The sequence below is a fragment of the Paramisgurnus dabryanus genome, chromosome 14 (assembly GCF_030506205.2).
Source record: "Paramisgurnus dabryanus chromosome 14, PD_genome_1.1, whole genome shotgun sequence".
Taxonomy (NCBI): Eukaryota; Metazoa; Chordata; class Actinopteri; order Cypriniformes; family Cobitidae; genus Paramisgurnus; species Paramisgurnus dabryanus.
In genome coordinates, this window is record NC_133350.1 from 30,707,592 (window position 1) to 30,735,110 (window position 27,519).

Below are 27,519 nucleotides of genomic sequence, written 5' to 3' on the forward strand. Positions count from 1 at the left end.
TATAAAATCCTGCGTACTGCCCTGCTCACGACAATAGGAATCCACTCTCAATAGTGTATTACGAGCTGTAGGTTTTTTAATCGGATCCCTATATAAACAATTACGAGCTATCCACAAGTCTAAAAAAATTATTTAATTTGGGTTAGGATCCAAAGTAAATGTTAAGAAATCAGAACAACTGTTTATATAATAATAAAAAGAATTTAGTTGTTCAGTAACCCGATTCAAAAAGACAGAAATAATCATCCAAATTAGTATATTAGAAGAAAAAGCATGATTTAAATATAAATCACATATTTTTCTTTAAAAAAAAGGTTATTTTGCAAAAGAAATCACAAACGTTCTTTCCATGGCCCCACCTCCTGTTTGAATTAAAAATTAGTCTGAAAAATAAAATAATTTGTTTTATGATATTAAAAATGAATGGGACTTACATCATTTGGTATCTTATTTAAATGTAGGCCTATGTGTGTATTTGCTGCTTGTATTTTTTAATCTACTTATATTGATGGTTTGAAATTTATAAAAACTTATATTTTGTTTACTAATGAATCATTGGAGCATTGTATGTAATTACCTTCATGTGTGTATAATTAGCACTCCCATTTATATTGTTCTCCACTTGGTGAAAATAATACCTTAATAAAGGCGATTTACTTTGCTGAAACATTGGTGGTAATTAATAAACTCTGCTTCAGTGAGTGTCTGGGGCGCCACCTGGTGGGCAGTGCTGAACAGTGCTCGCCAAAGCCTACAGGTATATAAATCACTTTCGCACCATTTATCTCGAGATATTTGGTGCAGAAGAGAGAGCACATGAAAAAGAGTATTTGAAATTCGTAGCAGCAGATTCAAGCAGTTGTATTTATGTACTTGTGTTTGGGCTAGAAAATATTAAAAAAATAAAAAAAATTTGTGAAAAATAAATTGTACACACATGCAAGTCTCATCACACAGATGCACAAACTGATTTTGCAAATGTACAAAATTTGTGTGTGACTTCACATTATTTGATGCAGGTGTTCAAGTAGGTTATGCACCATATTTACTGCATCAATTGTAGCAAAAAATGTGAACTTGTGAGTTTCTTAATTTGTGATTTGTAAAATGGGATTTGTGCAGCTGCACTGAAGGATTTGTGAATGTGTAACTGTTGTGTTGTATTTGAGGGAAAGAAAAAAAATCTACAAGTTTGCATCATGTCCTCTGCGACTTCAAGTTTACTGATACACATGTGTGGATAATCTCTACAAATACAATATCCACTTTCACAGGTGTGGAGTTGTTTTGCACCAAATATACCTTCATAAAGACACTCCCTTACAGTAAACTTGAGATTATATGAGTATCTGGCAAACACAAGCGTCTTTTTTATGAACCCATAAACCCTTAAAACGCGTCTGCAGCAGGTACTGATTTTGACAAAACACATGATGCACATAGATCCCCCTTCTCCAAATCTTACCCTGGAGGTCCAGAGCCTGCAGAGTTTAGTTCCAACCTTGATCAAACACACCTGCACAAGCTAATCAAGGTCTTCATGATCACTAGAAAATCACAGGTGATTAGGGTTGGAGCTAAACTCTGCAGTGCTCTGGACCTCCAGGGTAAGATTTGAGGAACCCTGACATAGATACACTCGACCCACCAAACACATATTTTGAAATGACGAACCACACACATGACGAATACATACATGTTGTGAGGGAAAAAAATTTATTCATGATCTTGTGAATTTACACAGGGGTGAGCCCAGTTCTCCATTGGTTTCGGCCATGGACGTCCACTGTGCGGTTGGATGTGTTCCACTTTATGAGGCGATTCACCAAAGGTCTCACCACAGAACACCATCCACTATACGGTACGTTCTGCTCCAAATTGTCGAGCTGCATTTTTGAGTGGGATTACCAGGACATCAGTAATCTGAAAGAGGCGAAGCGGTCAGAGCTGAGGCAAAAGCATCAGGGCTATGAGCCAACAGATGCCCAGGTGTTGGTGAGCATCAGCTCTAAAGAGCTAGCCAAGCACTGCCGCAGGAAAACCCGGGGAGTGGAGGAGACCCGTGCCCTCATCAAAAGTCTTCTTGACTCCATGTGGAACCTTGTGGATGGCACTGGTCTGCACCTTATTAAACACAAGCGCATGTCTGAAGTGTGGAAGGTACAGCAAAAGCACCTTGCCTGCATCCAGGATCCACCAGGAGTGCAGCTTTATACAAACACTGGGTCAGGGCTGGAGGAGAAGACACTGTATGTGCTAAGATGCGCCAGAGGGTCCTTCTCTTTGGAAAGCTTTCATAAGCACCAGTGTGCTTTCATTCCAGGCATGTTAAAACCTCACACACACAAACACATGGTATATTTTGCTATTGAATGTTGACATAATATTGTTGTAATTTGTTGTAATCAGTGATCCTGTTTTTGTCTGAGTAGGGTGGAGATGCAATGCATTGCACACTCAGATGTACATGCTTGAGGGTGTGTCAAGGTGGAATTTAAACCGGTCAGCACAAGCACTTTCAATGACTGAGACATCCAGGACAAAGCTGTATGACATTCGTTTGATGCCCAATGTGAATGCGCTCAGCAACAAAGTCTTGGGAAAACCTCTTCTTCTAGAGTTTATCCCCCCTGGGAAACCTACAGGTAAGAAAAGTCTGCTGTTGATGATCAGACCTGTACTGTGACATGGTACGCAAGATCTCAGAGTCTGTCATGACTTTTTCCCTGGGTGAATATCTATTGCAGGAGAGCGAATTGCTGTAGAATATCTTCTGGCACAGTCCAACAGAGGAGATCTTCTGAGTCAGCAGACTGGTAATGCTGACATCCTGCCTGAGATCTTGGATGAAGACCTTGAGGACGAATGTACTGATGTGACCGTACAACAGGCTCATGACCTCACATTGCAGGTAATATTATATCAACAGTATATCTGGGGTCTGTTCTTCATACGTGGATTACTCAGTTAGCTGGATTTGATTGTTGGCGATTTCTCTTGATCTTGAATTATTTGGTTCTTCGAAACTCATCCTAGAGTTGCTGTCATAGCAACCGGTCCATAAGATTAAACCAGCTCGGGAGCAGGCTTATTTTATGTAAACAACATTAGATCGCACCTTTTTAAGCGGATGTGATATGTAAAGTCTGTCGCAGTTATGCATTCTCATTATACATAGGCAATCTGTATAAGATGTACTATTAATATGAAAGGCATTTCAATTTCAACACATAAAAAAGGAAAGATTGAATCTTTTAGCGTTGTTATTTAAAAAAATATAAAAGACATATGTTTATGTACTTGTGCATCTTTGTGGAGCAGCTGTTTTACCTATTCTTAAACGAATGACAAGACAAACATGCTTATGATCACATTCATTTTAATTTCTTTATAAAAATAGCAATCAAATCATCTTTACCCAGCAATAATAGGTGTTGTGTTAATAACTATAGATGCAACGTAGTTCCAAAGATTGATTCCGTTTTAGCCCATTTCCGCCACATGCACTCACACCCTACAAACTGAGAACAACTTCCTCTCCCCAGTCTCGTAGACTCTAAGATAATATATCCCCTCCCACATAAAGTTAACAATCTCCCCCTCTTAAAAAAAATGAACAGGTGACTTTGACATAAAACATTGTCACCAAATACAAATGATTTTCATAACGCAGTAACATTTAAATATGCTAGAGTATTTAACAGTTTAACAAAAAAAGTTCAATGAATCAGATATTACAGTTTCCATACGCCCTCATAGAGTGCTTTAAGAAGCATAAGTAAGGAAGCACCTTTCTGCATCAAACAGTCAGCAAGTTGTGACTTGGCTTCTGACCAACACACTTTGATTTTGTTAGCATGTAGGAGCTCTTTGACACAACTTTATTTCTAATCTTAGCCTCTTCTCTGTGACCTGCTTTGTAGACTTAAGAGCGTCAAACAGGGAATGAGTATCAGTAACAAATAAGGGGAAGAAAACAACAATACTTTATTTATACGGAGTGTAAAACCCCGTAAAGTAATCTCTTTAACAAAAGACTTGTGAAGCTAGCTTCATTTAAAAACACTGGATTAGGTACCAGACATCAAAAGTTCAGATCGGATAACAGGGAGAAATAAAAGCAAATTTCCACTTCACCACACACTTTTAATACAAGTTTCTTTGAGCTAACTTCACCACATGGGTTTCAAAGAAACTAAGTTACACATAAAACCACTCATTGAACAATTACAAAATTTTTTTAGAGAGGTTAACACTCCTCCCTGACCGATCTAACACTTGAATAAAATACCACAGCTCCACAAAATAACCAAATAAACACACCAACTTGTGAAACCAATATTAAATCAAATAAACAAGGAAAACAAAATAAATCAGTTTATAACAAAACACAGTAAACAAACTAGCATTCCACACTTAAACCATAATCTACTTACCACACGCAAACGTACACCCTCTATAATTCACACACGCACACATTAAACGACGTGTCGTTCTCACACTATGCACGCTATAAGTCACACACACTTTAACTCATTCACACGACCACAAATATACCATACACCACGCAAACCTCCTCTGGTTGAAACAATACGGGGGTAGCGAATGCCCGAGTTAATACCCTGTCGCACAGTTTTTCCCAGGAACAGGCCACTTAATGCGGACACAGAAATGAAGGGGTGGACCAGGCGTCACAGAAATGTACGCCGCTAGGCAGATACTTAGACAAAAAAAAAATAGAAAAACAACAAAACACCAAGAAGGGGAAGCTGGGCCACCATCCTAATCAGCTACCCAGTGTCATATGGGCGTATACCTCCAGAGGGCTTTAAGCTGATAAAAGAAAAGTACAGCATTAACGATGGAATTTTCATAATCAGCATGCAATAAATCAGTAGCATACCCACCTGATTATTAGAGAGTCGGCACTGCTGACACATTAAGTGATGGATAAACTCCGCACGGCATGTATACTCTGTAAACAAATAGAGCACTTACAAACAACAGCTCCCTTTATATTAATTAACTCACGATAGTTTACAAATAGGGATGCTCCGATCGATCGGCCGATAATGCTTGCTATGTTTCTCAATGAATTACGGTGAAATGCCACTACATCCAAAAGCCAGGGGGCGCTCTCGTGCAGAAACTCAAAATGTGCTTTAGACGAAGAACAATACACACGCAGCTGTGATGACACGCAGCTCCATGAAATGGCTGAAGGATATATTTATATTGCTGCTCTTCAAATCTTTTCAGGTATTTTCATGATAATAAAGAATATGTTTAATAATTATGTTTGACGAGTGTTGCTTTTTCAAATGCATGTTATAAACGACTCAAACTAACAGTGATTTCAGAGCGATAAGGACTTACTGATTAAAAGCCGTAGTACATGTACTGTAATACGTAGCTGTAATAAGATCGGCTGTCCGATTCAGATATGTGATCGGCCACGTATTATTAGTGGAGATCGGGACATCCCTATTTACAAACCTGATTAATAGAGTCAGCCTTGCTAACGACAAAGCACGGCACGATAAATACAGCCCGGAATGAATACTAAGACAAATGAAAAAAGCGCATACAGTCAACAGCTCGTCTTAAATAAAAGAAATTATTTATCCATTGTGACATACCCAAAATGCAGCAAGTCCACAATCAAATGCTCGTCCCAAACGGCTCAAAAGATCCACTAAGAAAACATAATGCATTCAACATCCAAAGTCACAGCAGCAACCACCCATCAACACATTCAAACAATGCTGGAAACCTTCCTTTTATGCACACCTTCACCCATAGCGCACCTGTCTCTAATTAAAGCACTTATCATTCACCCCGTCTCTGGGTAGTGCTGCTACAATCGCAAGGGTTTCTCCTGCCAGCGTGCTTCTTACCACACGTCTAATTTTTCTTAGATTGCCAAAACGAAGGGGAAAACTTTACAGTTTTTTCCATGAGGACAATTAAAGCCCCTCCCTCTGTATCTCCATCCTGAAGATTGCCCAGTAAGGCATCACTGAAAACCACTAAACTTAAATCATCACTGTTTCCCAAGTGTTGGAACTTAAGTGTGACCTTCTCTGACTTAAGTTTACGGGTTACTTTGTTCACTTCATGTATGGACTGAACAGTAGCATTCTTAATGTTGGATGCAAGGCTACATGTGTCAAACATTACATCTGGTCTTGTTTGTTTAGCAACCCACAAAATCTGTCCTATTTTGGACCGGAGTTGTTCTCTTACTTTCTTCTTTAGTGGAGCCAGGTTTCTGTGTTTGTAAGGGAATTTTACATCTCCCTTAACAATCATTTCAAAATCTGAATTCTCTGACACATCCGTGTGTATTACGTTTGAATTTTCTTTACTATTTTCAGGAATATCGAGTAGTACAAGTTTATCCTCATCCTGTGCATTAACTTTATTCAGCCTGGACTGATCACCCCATGTCTTATAAATAATACAGAGCCATCCTGACCGATAACCACAGCAGGGCCTTTCCACTCTGTACTGTCTGCACGTTTGTAGTACACCCGGTCTCCTGTCTCGTACTTTTCATCTGTAGGCCTGATCTGCTTTTGTAAAGCTCTTCTTATCCTTTCTGAACATTCCACCTCTGTGAATGCTCTTCTGGAAGCATGCAATGCTGCTAAGTGCTGTCTTACTCTAGTACCAATAGAACTGCAACCAAACACACGCCGATATGGACTATAACCATGCACATTGATCATAATGTTTTTGGCCATTAGAGCCCAGTCTAGAGCAGTCTGCCAACCACACCCGTTTCCTTTTTTCACCTTCAGGAGGATCTCAATCAGTGTCATGTTGTGTCTCTCCAACAGCTTGTTGCTCCAAGGACTGAATCCCGCTGTAGTCTTTATCTCAGTGTTGAATTTTTCTGCCATCTCTCTTAACTCCTCATTGTTTAACTCACCACCGTTGTCTGTGTATATTCTTTTCGGGGGAACCATGAACACTTATCCACAAGTGAATGAAAGAGTTGACGATCTCCAAGGCTTTCTTTGTTCTCACAATGTTTCCAGCGCTGAAGCAGGTAAAGTGGTCGATGATATGGAGGTACCACCATACGCCAGGTTCCAGCTCATGTAGATCCATTGCCACTGTCTAATTGTACTCTGAGGCTAAAGGCAAACCAACAGCAGGCCTGGGCTTGGTCTTGCTATATCTTTGACATACGGATGATGTCTTGCAGAATAACTTGACAGTCTTTGTCAGTATTTCCAGAGCTGAGGGTGAGCCTCTGCAGCCGGTCTGCGGAGGCGTTGCCAAACTGCTTATGAAGCTTCAGGAGAACTTTACCCTTCTCTTTTGTAGACATCTCTATTGTGACAACAAGAACTTCACTTTCATTGGTGTCCGCTTCATTATTACCATCTCTAATGTCAACACAATAATGTTCTGAACTAGTGAGCTCAAGAGGCACTGGTTGCTTGAACATGACAACTCTGTCATTCTCCATGTCTTAAACTGTTCCTGCTTTCTTTAGAGACATTTTACTCAGCAGTAAAGGAATATTAACAGGAACAACTTCCGTTTTAATGTTACATTTTGTTGGTCCGATCTTAGCGGGAAGCTTCACCCTTTTGTTGGAGTATACCACCTGACCATCACCAAATCTGAACGGTCTGCGGTTGAAGATTCTGTTTGCAACAGTTTATTTATTTGGCTTTGGCTCAGATCTTTTATATAACTATCCAGCCATTTCTCACCATAAACAGTAAGTGTGCATGCTGTGTCAATGATAGCTGATCCCAGTGATTCAGTTAGGAAGATCTCAGAGTCTGTCATGACTTTGATAAACAGTGTAATGTTACACTCTTCCACATTTTCATCTTCTGCTAGCTTTACTTCATTTCTGCGATATGGACAGTCTTTTGCTCAATGGTACATGCTCTGACAAACGCATTTTGTCCGCTTACCATATTTGTCAAGTGGGTTAACACCTTGCTATGGCTGCGACTGTCTGCTTTGTGACGGGCCGTTGTTCCGTCTGAATTTGCCCGGTGGCCGCTGCTCCGTGAAAAACACTGCATCTTGAGTCTCTTTGCCGCCGCTTGCTCCACTGGTTTTTCCTCTGAAATCGGCTTCAACACTGATTTCAAGGATGCAAATGTTAAATCCGTGCACGCTGTAAGTGCTAGGTTTCTACTCTTCTCATCGAGACAAGCCGTGTTTAAACACCAACACAGCGTCAGGCAGGGTCATATTGTACTTCTTCATGCTGTTGTATCTCTGCTATGAGTCTATGATGTAGTCCGTCATGGACACCACACAGTTTTTAGAAATTGAGTCAAAATGAGAGTATGCTTCATAAGAATATCGCGTCCAGCTTAGCTGGCAAAGTTTTCATACCGTCGTCTTTGTTTAGATCGTTCGCAGGTATTTCCAAAGCCGTCTCTCTGGCTCGCCCCTCGAGCCCCGGTACCACCGCGAGTGCCTGCTTCTTCTTGTCCAAGTCTGTAACAAGTCTCCAAATACTAACTTCATTTTTCCAGCCCTCGTATGGTTGGGCTTCGTCAAGCTTAGGTGGTACTCTGTAGCTGGAAACCATCCTCTGCTACCATGCAAATAACTATAGATGCAACGTAGTTCCAAAGAAAGATTTTATTATTCCGTTTTACACCCAAATCCGCCACATGCGCTCACACCCTATAAACTAAGAGTATTCCTGGTCCGAAAATAAAACGAGTTATTTAAAAATTTCCTGTGTGACGCTGTAGCCATCACACTCAGATATTATGCACAGCTACTTCATGTACTACGGCTTTTGATCAGTAAGTCCTTATCAATCTGAAATCACTGTTGGTTTGAGACGTTTATAACATGCATTTGAAAAAACACTCGTCAACCATAATCTTTATACATATTCTTTATTATCATGAAAATACCTGAAAAGGTTTGAAGAACAGCAATATAAATATATCCAGACATTTCCTGGAGCTGCGTGTGTCTGGTTCTTCGGCTGCAGCGCATATTGAGTTTCTGCACGAGAGCGCCCCCTGGCTTTTGGATGTAACGGCATTTCACCGTAATACATTGAGAAGCATATAGCAAGCATCATCAGCCAATTTATAGGTGCACCCCTAATTTTGGTCATTGTCTCCGCCAACCAATCACACTTTTTTGCCATGGTTTATGTATCTGATGGAAAACAAACTTTGCCATTTCTCTAATTAGGTTGCTCTGTATTTTGCACCTGGTTACTTTTGGCATATTTCTTGTGTTTATGTTTAAAAAATGTTTTTACTTTAAATGCAAAATACACTTATTATGTTTTTCCCAAACTATTTGTGTTGATTTGTTATATAAACAAGTGATTTACATAAAGTTATTTGTTTGTTTGTTGTTTGTTTGTTTAGCTTTATTTGTCCCCCGTGGGGCAATTTGGTTTACAGCAGCAGTTACATACAATATACAAAACATATAATAATACAGTATGTTGTCCTCAATCATTTAAAAAAACTAATAGCTCTTGGGATCATAGACTTTTTGAATCTGTTGGTCTTACAACGTGGGACATTATAGCGGCGCCCAGAATTTAACAGTAAAAACTCTTGACACAAAGGATGGGAAGGATTAGAGATAATAGCCTTAGCCTTCTTCACACATCTGACCCTGTACACTTCACTAAGATCATTTAAAGCAGTTCCAACTATTTTTTTACACACATTAACTACAGAAGTCAGACGGTTCTTTTGCTTCTCCAAGAGGGAGCCATACCAACAGATAAATGAAAAAGTAAAAATTGATTCAATAAAGCAAGTATAAAACATTTTCATAAAAGCAGAATCCAGGTTAAAATTTCTAAGTTTGCGAAGAAAATACATACGTTGATGAGCCTTTTTGCAAACTGCATCTACTTGTGACTCAAAGCATAGCTTATTATCAATGACTGTCCCCAGGTATTTATAGGTTTCTACCTGCTCCACAACTTGACTGTTGATAAGAGCTGGACTAAGAGACACAGATGTCCTACCAAAGTTAATAAGCATATCTTTAGTTTTGTTTACATTTATTTTAAGAAAGGAAGATTCGCACCATTCAACAAAATCTGATAAAACAGGGCCGTGCTCAAAGTTTTTTTGACTTAAAAGTGAAACGATGACAGAGTCGTCTGCAAATTTAACAACATGATGTCCTGGGTAGGTACTTTGACAGTCATTGGTATATAAAACAAACAAAAGTGGTGACAGAACGCAGCCCTGTGGGGATCCAACTGATGATAAGAGAACATCTGAATGGACCCCGTTCACCCTAACACGCTGGGGCCGCTCTGTTAAGAAGTCCATCAGCCAGCTGATCAAGCCAGGATCAATATTAAAATTTTGTTTTAGTTTATCGGCTAAAACATGGGGTCTAATACAATTGAACGCTGAGGAAAAATCAACAAATAGCAACCGGACCAAAGAACCTGCTCCCTCAAGATGTTTTAAGATTAAATTTAAAAGTGTTCCTGTGGCATCATCCACCCCCCGACCTGGCCTATACGCAAACTGTAAGGGATCTAATTTGTCCTGCACAGAATTCATTATGGAAGTCTTCACAAGTTTTTCAAATGCTTTCATCACCAGGGAAGTGAGCGCTATAGGTCTAAAATCGTTCAGTAGCTTAGGAGCTTTTATTTTTGGAACCGGAACGATTATAGAGTCCTTCCAAAGATGAGGGACCAAATGCAACTGTAATGATAATTGAAAGATGTAAGTAAAAATTTCAGCCAGTTGCACAGCGCAATTTTTAAGGAGTCGTCCTCCGATAAGATCAGGACCAGGGCTTTTCCGCTCTTTAACTGATCTAAAAACTTTGATGACATCACATCTGTTGATGTGGACATTAGGGGGAGCACAAGCAGAGTCCTTAAAAACAGAAACCTCATTACAAAAATTATGCTCATCGTAACGATTAAAAAAAACATTAAATTCATTAGAAAGTTGTAGGTCATTTGTCCCATTAAGTGAAACTACATTCTTCTTTGTTGGCATACCCATCATATTTTTTACACCTTCCCAAGCAGGGCGTGCATTCCCTGCACTCAGTAAGTTTACGACTTTATCTTTATAAGCAAACTTAGCAAGTTTAAGTTCTCTCTTAACTTGCTTTGATAGCTCCCTATATTTTAGCATGTCTCCTTGATTAAAAGCAATATTCCTTTGTATAATTAATTCTTTAACGGATTTTGTGACCCATTGTTTATTATTAGCATAAATTAAACGCGGTCTCTTAGGAACAATTATGTTCTCACAAAAGGAAATATAACTAGAAACAGTTTCTGTTAATTCATGTATGTCTGTAGAGGAATTCTTAAAAACGTCCCAATCAGTGTCTGCAAAACAGTCTTGTAAATCCATCACCGATTCGTCCGACCATACCGGCACCAAAGTTCTCTCAAGCTTGTTCCTCTTCAGAACAGTTTTATATTCCGGGACAAGATAAACAACACTATGGTCAGACGCACCAATAGGGGCTCTCGGGAGCGATTTATATGCTCCTTTGACTGTCCCAAAACAAAGATCAAGACACTTAGAATGCCGAGTCGGGCAGGTGACATATTGAAAGAAGTGGCCAATCGCTTTAGCGGGTTTACAATGATTAAAATCTCCCAGTAAAAAAATCGGAGCATCTGGCGCCCGTGCTTGGAAACTTTGCACTGTTTTGGTCAGGGATTGTATTGCCAAGTCCGCATTAGCCCTGGGGTGTACATAAACCACAGTCACAAATAATTGGGGAAATTCCCTCGGCAGGTAGAATGGCCGTAGCGATACTGCTAGAAGCTCGATGTCAGGTGTGCACAAGGACTCACGAATAATGACTGTGTTGCACCAACGTTTATTAATATATAAACATACACCTCCGCCCAGCGACTTACCAGTCACCGCAGAATCTCTGTCCAAACGAAAGGGAGCTCCAAAGCCCTCGATTTCCATGCTGTCCTGAGAGTCGTAATTTTTAAGCCATGTTTCAGTAAAGGCAAGAATGCACACGTCTCTATACTCCTCCAGGAACCTCACGTGAGCTCGAACTTCGTCCACTTTGTTGTGGAGAGACTGAACATTCGCTAACATTATGGAGGGAAGCGGGATTCTGCGGTGTCCGAGTCTTTTAAGCCTTTGTCGTACACCTCCACGTCTCCCTCTCTTCCTCCTCGCCCGTGGCAGTATCCCACTCTGAACCACAGCAATGGGAACCGGTGGCTGAACAATCTCCTCAGGGAAGACCACATTTTGATCCACAAAACCACCTCTTGCATTACAGAGCAAGAGAAGAAATTCCCGTGAATACTGTAACGTTTCACCATATACTGGGAGACGTGCAAAGAGGTGACAAAGCACGCTCCACAAAAGGAAAAATCCAGCTCCACGGTAAGTCCACATGTGGATCCAATAAGGTGCAATTAGTCCAAAAAGAATAAGGAAAAACAAACGTAGACAGGACAAACTGTAAAAACGAGTTAAAACCTACTTAAACACATAAAACTCTCAAACAGCTCTCACACACTGCTGCTGCGCGTCGCTATGCTAGCGCCACCCCATTACCATGCTTGACAATTTTTGTAATAACCAGTTTTTCCGGACCCATGAAAATGATGAGAATTCAGATTTGGACCTTTGAATGTAAACTTTGAGAACCCCTGGCCTAGTCCTTTCTATCTATTCTATCTTTAAAACTCTGTCTACAAAGATGTTACCCTGTCCCTTTCCTGTGAAAAAAATGCCAATAACCAAATAAGTTGTTTTTTTGCACATATTTTCACATATCTTTATCTTCTTTACTACACATTTCTGTGCAGACTCAGCAGATGCAAGACTTTCAGTTAATGTGGACTACTGCTAATATAGTCAGAAATCAGTTATATAAGAAAAACACAATTTAATTAAACTTATTTTTACACTTGCATACAGTTTCTCTGAATGACTTTCATCTGAGAGCATTTTTTTGCTGTCTTGTGTATTGCTCTCAAAAACAGTTGCATTTTATAATATTTTGATGTAGAATAACATTTACATTCATTTACTGCACATCATACTTCATTTAACACATTATTGGGAACTGCTAAAAGTGTTGGTGTATTATCTACAACTGCACAAAAGAGGGAAAAACACCATCTTTTAATAAACTACAATTCAAAGTTTATTTATCAGCAATTAAATTGTTGCATTGGCTGTAGGTTTAAGAGAGCAGCTGCCTCCAGAGATGATCTGTACAATCAATCAGCTTAGAGACATCACTCCTGCTAGCACATTACATGAAGATACAGGACCACCACCTGTTTTTTTTATTCTGCTTTTTTGGTTGATGTTACAAACAGACAAAACAGCATTTAACTGTTTTTAAAAGGGACTTAAAGTACTTGAGGAGGATCAAAGTTTGATTAAAATCATTAATTTCAATCTTTAACGTGAATAGTAAAGATATCAAGATTATATTTACACAAAATATTTTACATTATGTAGGGTGGTTTATGTACAAAAATAGCTTTAACTGGGTTTACAAATTCAGCCTCATAAAGAAAGTTCACAATAACCTGCAAGGCAATCACAACTGGGAAATCACAGCGTGGCTGATCAGTGTTTCTACTATAGACCTTTATTGCCTTTTCTTGCAGTGAACGAATGTGCAATGATCTCAGATAATTCAATCCTGCCATACTAATCATCAATGGCAGAGGTGTTCAAAGAACTGAATAAGCAAGATCATAATTAGCCAGATCTGAACATCTCGGATGTCTCATTTGATCTCGGATGTATTAAGTGACGCACAAAGAACGGACCCCTGACATAAAAAAAAATATTGGAAAACTAATAACCAGTTTTTAAATTTTTAATGTAGAACAGACACAAAAAACATTTAAAGGATTATTTATTCCTTACTAATTATTCTGTGTATACTTTTATTAATCACCTCAGCAATTTGGAAGCGGTGACCCTAGGCCCAGGCCAGATCCCAGGTCCCCACTGGAGGAGGGGGATGCCTCTGCTGGGCCCATCTACTCCCCACTGGAGGAGGGTGATGAATCTGCGGGGCCCGTCTACTCCTCATTGGAGAAGGGGGATGCCTCTGCTGCGCCAGTCTACTCCCCATTTGAGGAGAGGGAGGCCTCTGCAAGTCCCGTCCTCTCCCCAAATGAGAGTGATGCCTCTACCAGGCCTGTTCTCACCCCATTTGAGGAAAGTGGCCTCGTCACTCCAGCTCCGGTAAAGTGGATAATGTTTCACCATTAGAAATGTGGGCTTCTTTATATTTGCTCTTGTACCAGATGTATATTGGTTTAATTTTGTAACAGGACACCAGGTGTGATGCCAGAGGGATTCCTGGATGGGAGGCAGTTGATGCCTTGGCAGGTTACCTGGTTGGCCTTAACCGGACTATAACAGCACTCTCCAATGCTGAGGTGGCAGAGATTTTGAGGTTATACTCACATCTAAGTGCCTTTGACCAGACCCCCACCAGATACATCCTCAAGAGCAAAAAAAAGATTTGACAGGACCTTGGAGGAAAAGCGCAGTGGCTCTGCTCCAGGCCAGCAAGCAGCTGAGAGGTATCTACATGTCATATAACTGTATTCTTTAGTATTCGTATCAATATTTAAAGAGTTTGATTCCAAAACGCAATAAATCCATTTTGACTAATTTCGGTAAAAACATGTTTTCTATACCAAGAAAGTGAAAAGATAAAAACCACTATTCAACTCAAAGATTTATTATAAAAACAGATGCCATGTTATATTCATTTAGTTGACTAGTGGTATACACTGATTAAAATAAACATTAATGGCATTAATCAAAACACTTACTTATTAAGAACATTGTCATTGCTGCTGTTATACTTGGGACGTCATCGCTGTTTTGGTCCTGCTAGATTTTTGTTGACTTCGAGTAAAATAAGGAAAGTTTTTCATAAGATCCCCTGGAGTTAACAGAAGCTTCATGCTGTCGTTTGAGAGCATGTCAATATGTTTACATCAATATGTAATGAGCACTATGTGATCTGGTCATCTATTTGCAGATTGTTCATGGTCCATGGTCAGGCTGCTCACAGACCAGACAAGAACAGAATTTCGGAATGTGTTGCTCTCAAGCTGTACAAAGAGTACAAGCAACCCAGAAATAGGCCAAAGGACAATAAAGGGAGGAGATTTGCCATACCCCAGTCCATTGTCATGACTTACTCGCACATCAAGCAGCTAGTTGAGGACTGCCAAGAGATCATGGACAGGAGTGATGTTAGCCTGGTACTGGTTAACATTAACAACACCACAGTGTCCGACTGGTGAGTTCATCTTTAATATCATCATAAATTGATTGAATTGTGTATTTGAACACATTTTTTTAATATTAACACACTGAAAAATTTACTCTTGTGTGTTTTGTTTTCTGTCTCTGCAGGCTGTATAAACGTTCTAAGAAAACAGTGCAGGGTTCTTTACTTCAGGGCGTGCAGCTTCCACGGCAGATTGTTGTGGCTAAAGAATCCCTCCTGGAGGTTCGTGACCTACCATCACAGCCAGTTCAGCATGGACACACTCCTTTGGAGTTCCAGGAGCCTAAAAACCGTGAGGGTGAGGCAAAAATCCGCAGGCGACACAATTCCAGAACACCTGCTATTGCACACACAGGTGGGGAAGAAGCATCTATTGCCAAACACGATGCTGCTTCCTCTCAAAACAGCAGTACGGAGGGCTGGTCCTCTGCCAACCAGCCATCCCCAACACAGTACCAGAGCTGGTCTTCCTACCAGGTGCCCCTTGCACACTCTCATGTTTGGTCCTTCACCCACCCACAACCCTCAGCATCCTCCCAGGGCTGGTCTGCCACCCAACCACCACCCTCAGCATCCACCCAGGGCTGGTCCTCCACCCACCCACAACCCTCAGCATCCATCCAGGGCTGGTCTGCAACCCCCCCCCCCAACCCTCAGCATCTTTTCAGGGCTGGTCTACCACCAACCCACCACCCTCAGCATCCTCCCAGGGCTGGCCTGCCACCCAACCACCACAATCAGCATCTACCCAGGGCTGGTCTGCAACCTACCCACCACCCTCAGCATCCACCCAGGGCTGGTCTGCAACCCACCCACCACCCTCAGCATTCACCCAGGGCTGGTCCTCCAACCAGGACTGGTCTGCAACCCACCCACCACCCTCAACATCCACCCAGGGCTGGTCTGCAACCCACCCACCACCCTCAGCATTCACCCAGGGCTGGTCCTCCAACCAGGACTGGTCTGCAACCCACCCACCACCCTCAACATCCACCCAGGGCTGGCCTGCCAACGGACCACCACCCTCGGCATCCTCCCAGGGCTGGCCTGATACCGAACCACCACCTTCAGCGTCCTCCCAGGGCTGGCCTGCCACCCAACCACCACCCTCAGCGTCCTCCCAGGGCTGGCCTGCCACCCAACCACCACCCTCAGCGTCCTCCCAGGGCTGGCCTGCCACCCAACCACCACCCTCAGCGTCCTCCCAGGGCTGGCCTGCCACCCAACCACCACCCTTAGCGTCCTCCCCGGGCTGGCCTGCCACCCAATCACCACCCTCAGCGTCCTCCCAGGGCTGGCCTGCCACCCAACCACCACCCTCAGCGTCCTCCCAGGGCTGGCCTGCCACCCAACCACCACCCTCAGCGTCCTCCCAGGGCTGGCCTGCCACCCAACCACCACCCTCAGCGTCCTCCCAGGGCTGGCCTGCCACCCAACCACCACCCTCAGCATCCTCCCAGGGCTGGCCTACCACCCAACCACCACCCTCAGCATCCACCCAGGGCTGGTCATCCACCTCCTACTGTCCTGACCAACCTAGGTTCCCTCACCAAGCTCTAGATCCCTTTAATCGCCAGCGTGAAAGGCGATTACGCAAGGCAGAACTTGAGAACCAGGAGAGAGTGAGGAAAGGTGAGCCCCCAAAGATCAAAAAGGCAAAAGAGAGCTATCACTATGAGTGTAAGCTGTGTGGTCAGCCTAAATCTAAGCAAACTGGACACTCACAGGTACGAGGCAAATGGTACTGCCCTGCATCTGGACAGACCCTTGAGGAGTGGAGAAGCTCTTTGTAAATATAAATATAACAAATTCATTCTTTTTTATTTATACTTTTATTAATAATATTTTTTTATTTATTTAAGAAAATATTTCACATTCACTGTTCAAACCATTTGCTGTTGCAAATGGAAAAAAATATTAGTTGCTGATGCAACTATAAAAAAAAAACACAACTCTTGTGGTGTAATAGTAACACGTCCATCCTTTGGGTGGGAGACTCCAGGTGCAAATCCTGGCAAGAGTGTGCAACTGTTGGCCCAACCAGTATTTAATAAAAAAAAAAATTTATGACATCATTTAATCTGCATTTTCTCCTTTTCTCATTATTATTACTAGATGTACCCGCACTCATAATTATCATAACAAAGCATTATTATTCATACCAATCCTATTTGTATCTGTTTTTAAGCCATATTTAATAAATTCATAGCAATTTCTGATGAGGAGCTAGTTTCAAGGGGGGAACCGGCACAGAAGAGGCTGACAAAGGAAAAGTACAACTACACCTGTAAGGTGTAGGGGTGGTGGTACTGTCGAGCCTCAGGACTGACCCTGGGTGTCTGGAGGAAGAGTGTATAGTTGCTGTCACTATTACTTGTATCTCAATTTTAATTTTCAATTTAAAGAACTTTATTGGCATGATTGTGTCACTTACAATATTGCCAAAGCATTATACATAAAACAAGAAACATACAATAAAACAGTAGTAACAAACATTAAGGTGCAATTAAGCTAAGTTGCTGGGTGATGGATGAAGTACTACTGCAAATAAAATAAAATAGAATCAGAGGATATTTACAATATAGACTTTGAAATATAAACATTTGAAGTATACAAATGTACATTTATGGAGGCACTTGAGAGAGGTAGAATAAAAGTACTGTACTGGATCTCTCTATGTCGTTTGTATGTCTGTTACCATAAAGTTTAAGAATTTTATGAAGCCAAGAACAACCTTCACGTTTTTATGTAATTTCCTCTTGAATACCAGGACAGTGAGTGTCATCCATTGAATGTAATTGTAAAAACTATAGCCAGAATTACTTGCAGAATCATTTTACATTTATTTACAAAACCCAACACTCAATGCTCAATTTATAATATGTTTTATTCACTTGTGTTGCACAGATGTAGTCTCTCAAATAATTGTGTTTAAAAAAAAGGAGGGGAAACACGATGTGGGATTTATTTACATTTAAAGCTATACACTGTTAATACTGTTATAGCTTTAAATGTAGCATGTGACATTTTGAGTTAAATATTTGAATTTTTTTTTACATCTCAAAATATGTTTACTTACAAGAGAATTTGCTTAAAATGCATTTATGTGTATAATCGCTTAATCACAGGGTTATAACTGTGGTGATTCATATGGAAAAGAGTTCCGTGTTAAAAAGTACTACATTACCCAAAATGCATTGCATGTGTACTTCCGGAATGCACTACGAGACCAGAGAACAAGCGAAAATGCAAGCGACATTGCCATAGCATAGGTTCGAATCCCGCAAGAGACATGAAAATTAAAGTGATGATAAACCTTCCAAATAGTGGAGAACTGTGTGTAAACAATGTTGAGAAGATAAAAGAGAAGATAAAAAATTGATATAGTGTACGTTTTTCTCCTTTTTCTCATTTTTTCCCCTCTCTTTCCCCCCCTCTTTCCTCTCTCTTTTCTTCTCTTCCCCCCACAAGCAGTCCATTTTGCCCCTTTTTTGGCCGAGTGATTAAGGCGATGGACTAGAAATCCATTGGGGTCTCCCCGCGCAGGTTCGAATCCTGCCGACTACGTCTGCGGGCGTTTTCCTTTGGCTTTCGGGTCAGCTTTCGGACTCGATGATGGATTGGACTTTAAGAGGCATTTCGTTTAAGGTTTGCTTATGAACGTAAACAAAAAGTTGATTGAGACATCGGAAAATCAATGCCAAGCGCCTTCCGGCCGACACACTAAGGCAGACCTGCAGGGGGTGTTCTGGTGGAGCCTGATGGCACGCCGTGATCGTATAGTGGTTAGTACTCTGCGTTGTGGCAGCAGTAACCCCGGTTCGAATCCAGGTCACAGCAATCCATTCAGGAAGATGGGTGGCAGACCCTTTTATGACCAGCTGCTCAATCCACTCTGTAAAAATGTAAAAACTCTTCTTACATGTTCTTTTCGGCACACACCAAGCCCAGAGGGTTCACCCAGACGACTCGTCATAGTCGGGGCCGTGTTCTTAAGGCGATTGACTTGAAAGCCGTTGGGGTCTCCCCACGCACGTTCAAACCCTGCCGACTACGAGCGTTTGCTTCCCGGACGTTCTCTTGTTGGATGTTCCAGCTCACGAGGTGTTGTATTTCTGCAGCTCAAGTTGTTACCGTGGGATATGCAAAGGGAAAACCAAGCAGCCTTTTGTAGTTTCTCCTGTGTGTGTTAAACAAGCAGCCCTGTTGTGGAGTGATGCGGCTTTCATTGTCATTTTGACCATATACAGCGCGTACAACATGAGACCAAAGAAGAGCTGGAACAGGTCTTTGTTTAGAACAGATGTGCATTGTGGCTAATCGTGTTGATCCTTACCTGAGCCATGTTCTGAGAGGTTAAGGATTAAGGCCCCACCCCTTCCTTTTCACAATTTCCATAATTCCCTGCCCCATATTGTTGTCCTTAATTAATTTAAACATGTTTTTGCACTTATGCTTTTCTTAATAGAAAGCGAAAAATAAATAAACTTCTCGTGAAGATCTCTTACCTGCCGAAAAGGCACAACATACAACAAAGCAGTACCATCTTCTTCTTTTTCTTCTTCTTTTTCTTCTTCTTCTCTGTTTAATGGCGGGTAGCACCATATTTAAGGTGCATTATCGCCACCTACTGTGTTGTAGCAGAGTTTTTCCCCCACAAAAAAACCCTACATTCTCTTAATCAATCCTGTTATCTTTAAATAATGAAATAAACTCTCCAAGCTGTAACAGATTATATTCTCAGGGTTCAAGTCAACAATTCCCACTTGCCTAATTGCCCTCTGCAGTGTTTACCCTTTCCTCAATATACTTTCGACAAAAAACATGCTCTAAAATTTGTACCTGAAGTCTAATCTCAGTTCTCATGGTGATTACCACCATGTCGTCCAGCGTCCGTGAATGTGCACAGGAGAGGTCGTGACCTTTGCTGTCATTCTTTCGCAGAGGCAATATGGTAGCCTATGAGGTTTACCCGAGGCGTGATCATTGCTGGTTGAAAACTTTAACCAAAGCCCTGCGCGGATAACTTGAAATACAGTCAGCTTTGGCAATTTTTGCTAGTCTCTTAAGAGACTTACAAAGTCGTTGGCAAAGAAAGATGTCCGCTTGTGTTGGTGTTGTTCGTAATGAGATCGGGGCATCGCAGGCTCATCCCAATAGTTGGTGTCACATTCATTTCAATCTTTGATGAGGCAGTGGACGTTAAAGATATCGAGGTTGCGTCTTACAGAGTGTTCTTTACGTCATGTGTGATGATTTTATGGAGAAATGAGCAAATCACAAAAAATGATTTAGCTGGCTTTTCACAGGAAGGGTCACGTTTTTGTTACATGTGCTTTATCTCGTGCAATTGGAGAGCAGGGGTGCCGCTAGCAATTTTGGGCCCGGGTCAGGCCCCCCCATACCCATTTTCGTACCAAACATACAATCCAACCTACTGTAGCTATTCAAAATCTTTGTCTGTAATTTAATAATACAGAACTATTTATTTTGCTATTGTTTTGACCACAGTTATCAGTATTTATAGATACCTAGAATGTCTGCAGCTAAGATAATTTATTGTGCAATGCAAATTCATTAAATCAAATATTCAGAGAAAATGCAACATTCTTAAAGATTAAAGATAAATGTGACCATGCCTGTGAAAACCCAGCTGAAGTATTTCTTTGTGATTTACTGTTTTCCACATAAAATCATCCTACATAATGTAAAGAACATTTGTGAAAATATAAACTTGATATCTTTAATGTTGACTGAGTAATGTCATGTCAGCGATTGAAATCATAGTGAAATAAATGCTTGAAATTAAACTGTGATGCTTTTTATCTCACAATAAGATTTGAGGCTTTAGTCTGATTTTCAGAGACAGTCTTAGTGACATACTGTATACTTGAGCTGTTACACACACGACATTGTAACATTTAAAAATGGCGAACAACAACAATGCATCTTTTATGTACATTCTGCCTGAAATAAGACTGGGTCAACAATGCTTGACCAAAGCGGCGTGGTGAGCTTGAACCTGCTTACACCACGAGGCATTTGTTGGACCCAACATTCAATAGGAAAATTCAACTGCAGTAGCCACCGTTCAACCTGAAGAGGGCAGCACTCAGACGTTTTACACCATATATTGTAGTATTGAAACACTTTATATCCAAATGTCAAAAAACTTACTAAAATCAATGAACAGCACTAATAAAACCCCATTCTTACAGATCATTAACTAAAAAAGTTGGTTTAGGGTTTAGTTACTCTTTAAGAAAACAGCTATAGTGGTATTAAAGACTGTTTTTTAATCAACGGGGCTCTAAAATGAAATTAATGACAACTATAGCAGATTACGACATAGATTTCCATTGATTTCTTAAACCTGTTGCAAGTTGAGAAGCTTTAATATACATAATTTGACTAGTTTTCTCTTCTGAAGTTCACGCGCACTGTGAGACCGTGGATTGAAGACGGCGCTAAAACGCAGAGTAAAGACGGGGCGGAGCTAAGAGGGCTCAGCTTAAAGCTTTGTTTATACTCGCACTTTGGTCCGCAACGCAAGCCTCCGCGAATCGCGCGCGCGTCTCACCAACCGGACGAGGCGTTTATACTGCCCTACAAAGCCAAAGCGCAGTAACTACGCATTTGGTCAAAATTGAGTTAAGGGTTAAAATGGGCTTTGTGAGATCTGTTGTGTCTTGTGACAAAGTCTCCTGGTTCAATTTTGTCCCATTTCAGAGAAACGTGTGTGCCAAAATTGCAGTAACATGTTTGACTGGTGTAAAAAACTTTAAAGCCATTTTTCTGTTTCAGTGTTTGCGTAGATACTGCACTTAGCCTTTGGAGGGCAGTATAGTTGACGCGCTCGCTGTTGCACTAATTTTTTGAACCACCAGGGGGCGACGCGAGCAATAAAGTCAAAAACAAACACAAAGAAGAGGATAGAAGAAGTCGTCCGCTGGAACAACCCTGGTGCTTTTAACATCAGAGTTTGATATATAAATATGAGAACATGAATAAAACAACAATCTTTTAAATATGTCTTTATTAAACATTATCATTTCATTAACGTTTTTTACTAAACAAACAGTGCAGATATCTTAAGGTTTGTATTTTATTCCTCGTCTAGAGGTTCATTCAATACAAATATAAGCCAAACATTCTGAATCATGTAAAAGAATTCGTGTTTTAAACTGCAAAGTTTCCATACTTTACTTACAGAGTGTCAGATAAATATATACATTGTTTAGCTTGGATTGATCAAAGAGATACGTCACAGGCTTGCCTGCTCGGACAGAATCGCCTCGAGTTCGGTCATTTTCGGATGCGGAGCCGCGCGGAAAGTAACAAAAAATGCCGTGCACACAACCACGCGAAATGGGGTCTCGCGCGACCGCCCACTCCGCGTTGACGTCATTTTTGCCGCGGACGCGTCGAGTATAAACATAGGGGTTTGCGTGTGCGGCACAGTCCTTGGCTGCATGGGGCTCTCAAAAGTTCATGGGCCCTTAGAATCGTCCTAACTCCCCCCCCCCTTACGGCGCCCCTGATCCTAGGTCATTTTGCTTATCAAGAAAATACATCTTAATTTAAGAATTTATATATAGCCTATATATATATGCCGAAAACAACACAAAAATACTTATGTCTACTTTTTGAACATGTAAAAGAAATGAAAGCAAACACCTTGAACACCTGTTAACTTTGCTAACATGATGGAATATAGTACATCTCCAAGTTATTTAGGCCAACATGGCATGTAACCAAATTTAGGGTAAAAGTGGGTTACTAGTAGCCAGACTATATTGGGTCTATATTTAGCCGTCATTTCACTGTCTTGGTTTTTGCTTGCTGGGGAGTATTGTAAGAGTATTGTGGTTGTGTTCAATCGTCACTCATAGAAAATTATGCATATGCAAAACCCTTAAAACAAACCATACATTTTAAGTACAACCTTCACCTGGGTTTTGACCACTGCTTATGCACCTGATGTTCATCGCCTCCTAGTTGCTCACCATATTTTTGAAGTGGATTATACTGTTTGTTGCCCTTCGGCCTCCTGTTTTGGATTTGGTTGCCTGGGGGTATATTACAGAAAAAATCTAACTTTAAAATCTTATCTGAACTGTTTGGTAACCATGGTAATTTCAGTTAGGACCTTATTTAAGACAAAAGCTATTACAGAACGATGTTCCTAAATGCATGATCTTTTCTTAACTGCAGATAGGAAAGTGGTATTACAGAAGCATCCTAACTTGACAAAACATCCTGAAAACGATCTTAACTTTAGGGCAGGGGTCGGCAAGTAACTTTGGCCGCGGGCCAAAATTTTTTTTAGCCAGTAGATGGCGGGCCAACTGCTGTTGGCACACTTACGTCTTATTTTGAATTAGCCTAGTATAGGCTATCTGATCTTTTGTCAAGAAACATTGTCTTTATTTCCTATTTAAAATACGAAAGACGGCATTAAAAATGGCTAAAAACATGGTTATGGGTCTGTGTATCATTCGTTCAATCGTTTTTTAAATTAAAAACAAAAATGAAAAAATTAACCACCACGGGTTTTCTGATTGTGTGCTCACATAAAAAATTAATTACTGGATTAGACAATTTTTTTATTTAACACCTTTATAGGCATAATATATAAATCAGATCAAGTACTATTAGTGGTAACATTACAGGCATTTATGCTCTCATGAAAGACTAAAGCCGAAAGTATACTCGGGACGTCCGCGTATGCGCGCCGTCCGCATGACGTCATTTTCGTCATCAGGAGGGTGCGCGGACGGCCGCGCGGACCGTCCGCGTGCAGCCCAAAATTTGAGACCGCGCGGACAGTGCGCGTACAGTCCGCGTACAACAGCGCATGCGCGTCAAAATATTTCGACAGGACACTCCACTATAAACAATTATACAAAGGAAATAGACAGCATTTGCACACACACTATGGTTTTTCTTCTTTAACTTTTACTTCTTCAAAGAACAGAAAGCTCTGGAGCATGTTTATTTGATTCCTGTTCTTTGTTGTCTTGTTGTTTGTTCTAAACTGTGTTTGCAATGGTGGATGAGTTACTTTTCTTCACCTACCATAATGTTTTAATGTACTGTAAATGTCGCCAAATCAGTGCTGCCCTGACAGCCTGTTAGACTAATAATTTGAATAAGAAATCATTTGTATTGCGTATAGTGTCGAACGCGGCCATCCGCGTGTAGCCGCGGGGAGTATACTCGAAAAGCTGCGCGGACGCGTGCGCGCGCGAGCCGGACGCGGACGCGGAAAAAAAGTATACCGCGGCCTTTATTACAGTCCGACTTTTGAACTGTATTCCTTTTTTTATTAATATTTATCCGGGACACACACATACACACCTAAGGTTTAAGGAGGTCTCCGCTTTTTGTCCAGCTCCGACAAGGTTCTATTCAGTAAACCGCTTAAAATACACTCTGTGTTCACCCGCTTTATTTCCCGACCTGACGGGTCCGCAAAACTTAACGTTAGATCTCTTTCCCAGAATCTCAAATTCAATGTCTCTAACGAAAAAAGAGAGATGAAGTAGCCTATAACAATTATAAATGTTATACAAAAATTGTGTTCGTGCCAATATAAATATTATTTTAACATTGTATTGTTAGCAGAGAAAAAATGTCACAGAAAAAATAATGAAATATAAATAATAAATTAAATAGGACAAAGCCTCTCACTCAAACCGAAACCATTGGTTGCAGAGTTGCTGTTCAAACAAATTGCTGAAAATCCTCCTTTGCCAAATATATTTTTAAAAGGAGGTAAAGATCAAAGAACTATGCGTTAGGAAAATTAATAATGGCTTTATTTTAATAGACATGTAAAACCATATTTTGGCGGATTACTTTCATTTTTTTAACGAATTTACCTGCCCATTTAGTCTTAATAATTAACGGTAAACGAACTTGACTTGCTGTCGAACCTAAGGTCGGCATTTATGCTCTCATGAAAGACTAAATTACAGTCCGACTTTTGAACTGTATTCCTTTTTTTATTAATATTTATCCGGGACACACACATACACACCTAAGGTTTAAGGAGGTCTCCGCTTTTTGTCCAGCTCCGACAAGGTTCTATTCAGTAAACCGCTTAAAATACACTCTGTGTTCACCCGCTTTATTTCCCGACCTGACGGGTCCGCAAAACTTAACGTTAGATCTCTTTCCCAGAATCTCAAATTCAATGTCTCTAACGAAAAAAGAGAGATGAAGTAGCCTATAACAATTATAAATGTTATACAAAAATTGTGTTCGTGCCAATATAAATATTATTTTAACATTGTATTGTTAGCAGAGAAAAAATGTCACAGAAAAAATAATGAAATATAAATAATAAATTAAATAGGACAAAGCCTCTCACTCAAACCGAAACCATTGGTTGCAGAGTTGCTGTTCAAACAAATTGCTGAAAATCCTCCTTTGCCAAATATATTTTTAAAAGGAGGTAAAGATCAAAGAACTATGCGTTAGGAAAATTAATAATGGCTTTATTTTAATAGACATGTAAAACCATATTTTGGCGGATTACTTTCATTTTTTTTAACGAATTTACCTGCCCATTTAGTCTTAATAATTAACGGTAAACGAACTTGACTTGCTGTCGAACCTAAGGTCGGGCTCGAGCCCCAAGTTCAAGTAACAGAACAGAACAGTAGATTCCTTTAAAATCTACGTTAAAAGTGTAATAGTTAAAATATTACTGCAGTAAAAGAGTTTATTTTATCATATTTTGTGTAGTGGTTTCTAAATGCCTGCAATTACTTTTCAGTAATTTGCAATGTCACGGAGTTAAACGTCTTCACGCGTGACGCATTGACATGATTTACGAGGTAAATTTGCAAATGATTCATGAAGTCAAACCTCTGCAATTATTTGATTGATTGTGTTTTAGAAGTATGTTCAAAATCTAATGACAGTTATGCGCTGGTAGAGAAAGAGAACGAGAAAGAGCGGCCGGTTAAGATTAAACTAGCTATTATACGCATTTTTTTCAGGACATTCTTGCGAGCCGGTGGCAACTTGTCCACGACGCAAATATTTTTTTTATCAGGTAATACATATTATTTGTCAGTGTGTTATACGCGAATAAATAATAATGAAAAAAGTTCAAAAGTCGGACTGTAAGCGAATGAGACTTACCGGAAAGGTTTCTATTCAAACTTATTAAAACCCTTATTGAAATTTAATATGTTAGTACCTGATCTGTTTAAATTTATTTCATTGGTATATGTCTGCTAAGGTGTTCAATTAAAATTTGTCCGAACCCGTTTTTATTCATTTTTGTTATTTTTGATCTGAGCGCACATTCAGAAAACGAGTCGTTTGATTTTAGTTCAGGAAATAAATAATAGAAAAACAAGTCGTTTTTCTTTCTTTCTTTCTTTTTGGTTTTGATTTGAAAAAACGAATGAAGGAATGAAACACGGGGCCATTTTTGTAAACTGTTATTGTAAAATAAAAAAAGTGTGATTAAAAAAAATAAAAATAAAAAAACGGATTTCAAATCAATCCGACGGGCCAGAAAATATTACTGGCGGGCCGACCCCTGCTTTAGGGTAACCTCACAGGTGTCCTAACTTAAAACTTTATGATAGCCAACTGAAACAAACACATTATGATAGAACTGCGGAAGAATGACATTACATTTTTTAACAAAGTGCAGCAATGTTTGTTTTTGGATTACTCTCTGAATACATTTACCTTCACACATTCACATAATCACAATGTTTCTCACTAGTGAAGCGATCTTTCAATCTCTGTCATCCCTCATTATTAAAAACAGTTAAGTTATCTTATCTATGAACACTTGATGGGATCATAATGAATAGTACACTACACACTTGCGCAGAACATAACAGATTGGTAGGGTAAGGAGTATGTAAGGAAGGATGGTATGGTGTCACATGGTCTCAAGTCAGACAAAAGTTCCGCAATCTGACACAAAGAGGAATATAACTACAAGACTCACTGTAAAAAAAATGTCAATCAGCCTGGTTTTAGCTGCTCAATTGGGCTGGTTTAAAAACATTTTGGCCACTTACCGTATGTAGCTGGTCTTCCAGCCTGACCAGCTAAAAGTGGCCAAACCCCTCTAAAACCAGTTTGCTTAGTACCACGCTAATTCCGGTCTTTTGGTTCCTAAGAAACAAGACACATTTACCCTGGATGACTTCAGCAGCACATACATAATTTGCCATTAAGTGCCAAGAGAACTTTGCTTACAACTGG

General features: G+C 40.3%; 2 non-coding genes across 2 annotated transcripts; both read left to right on the top strand.

The window, feature by feature from the left end:
- Positions 1 to 18,758: 18,758 nt before the first annotated feature.
- trnas-aga (transfer RNA serine (anticodon AGA)) lies at positions 18,759 to 18,843 on the top strand. The gene has a single exon. It is a non-coding gene; the product is annotated as a tRNA-Ser (tRNA).
- A 1,365-nt stretch (positions 18,844 to 20,208) lies between these two features.
- Positions 20,209 to 20,349, top strand: LOC135719570 (U4 spliceosomal RNA). The gene has a single exon (XR_010521202.1). It is a non-coding gene; the product is annotated as a U4 spliceosomal RNA (small nuclear RNA).
- The last annotated feature ends 7,170 nt before the right edge of the window (positions 20,350 to 27,519 follow it).